Source organism: Camellia sinensis, chromosome 14 (genome assembly GCF_055761805.1).
Source record: "Camellia sinensis isolate YWXY chromosome 14, ASM5576180v1, whole genome shotgun sequence".
NCBI classification, from domain to species: domain Eukaryota; kingdom Viridiplantae; phylum Streptophyta; class Magnoliopsida; order Ericales; family Theaceae; genus Camellia; species Camellia sinensis.
Genome location: NC_138974.1, coordinates 70,244,716 through 70,246,365, shown reverse-complemented (window position 1 = coordinate 70,246,365; position 1,650 = coordinate 70,244,716). Strand labels below are relative to the sequence as shown.

Genomic DNA, 1,650 nt, shown 5'->3' with positions numbered 1-1,650 from the left:
AGGTGCATGTAAAAAACACATAATGAATAGAGAAAAATAAGGGACTTAGGGATTTTTATGTATTTCCTTTCTTTTGCCTCCCTTTCAATATATAGGAGCTTTATATCTTTCTTCCTAATGCAGGGCTTCGCTTGCGTAATATAACTACCTCGTGTCCATTTTTCATAACATGATGGTGTGAGAATTAAAATAATTTTAATTCAGAAAAAAAGAATGCCTCCTGCCATGATGTTCAAGCCTTTGAATCTTTATCCTTGAATGATCAAATCTTGAACGTATAACAAAACCCACTCACTGAGTTTGTGAGGTTGCTTCAAAGCAGGCTATAAACTCTGTGGCCTAGAAATTGAATCCATAATTCGAAGTTTGTGATAAAATTCCTTAACCAAATAGCCTGTGAGGTTGCTTCAAAGCAGGCTATAAACTCTGCTTCCATTGTTGACGATGCAATTATCGTCTCTTTGGCGCTTTTCCATGAAACAGCACCGCCTGCTAGCAGATAGACATATCCTAAAGAGGATTTTCTGGAATCTTGACAACTCGCAAAATTCGAGGCTGAATATCCAACCACCTCAAGACAGTCAATATGCTTGTAAGTAAGCATGCAGTCCTTGGTTCCCTTTAAGTACCTCATGATTTTCTTTGCAGCCTTCCAATGTTCTATTCCTGGATTACTTTGGTATCTTCCAAGCATCCCAACTGCAAATGCAATGTTAGGTCGTGTACAAACCAATGCATGCATTAAACTGCCTATGGCAGACGCATAGGGAATGCTAACCATTTGTTCCTTTTCCAAATCATTCTTCGGACATTGACTTAAATTGAATTTGTCACCCTTTAAAAGGGGTGCTGCATTAGGAGTGCAATAACTCATCTTGAATTTCTCTAAAACTCTTTCAATGTAGGCTTTATGAGATAGTCCTAATGTCCTTTTGGACCTATCTCTGTGAATCTCTATGCCAATAACATAAGAAGTTTCACCCATATCCTTCATTTCAAAATTTTGGGAAAAAAATTGTTTAGTATCATGCAACAATCCCAAATCATTAGATACAAGTAAAATGTCATCCACATATAGAACTAGAAAATGTATTTGCTCCCACTAACCTTAAGGTATATACAGTTGTCTACAACATTCTCCGTAAAACCATATGAAGTAATAACATTATGGAACTTTAAACACCACTATCAGGAAGCTTGTTTTAGTCCATATATGGATTTCTTGGGCTTGTAAACTAAGTGACTATCTTTATCAGAACAAAAACCTTCAGGTTGGTACATGTATACTTCTTCCTCAAGATCCCTATTTAAAAATTCTGTTTTCACATCCATTTGATGTAGCTCTAAATCAAAATGAGCTACTAATGCTGTGATAATTCGAGTAAAACCCTTGGCCACAAGTCTGACCTTATATCGTTCGACACTACCATTTGAGTCTTTCTTGGTCTTATAGACCCATTTACAGCCAATAGCTTTAACTCCTTAAGGCAACTCGACAATTTCCTAAACTTGATTCTTAGCCATAGATTCCAACTCTGCCTTCATGGCGTCATACCATAATTTAGAATCATCCCTATTCATGGCGTTGGAAAATGAAATAGGATCATCTTTAGGTCCGATGTCAAAATCAAACTCCATTGAGTATACAAA

The 1,650-nt window shown here is 36.6% G+C and overlaps 1 pseudogene; it reads right to left on the bottom strand.

Annotated features, from left to right (window-relative positions):
• Positions 1–313: 313 nt before the first annotated feature.
• LOC145807067 (secreted RxLR effector protein 161 pseudogene) lies at positions 314–985 on the bottom strand (annotated as a pseudogene).
• Positions 986–1,650: the final 665 nt, after the last annotated feature.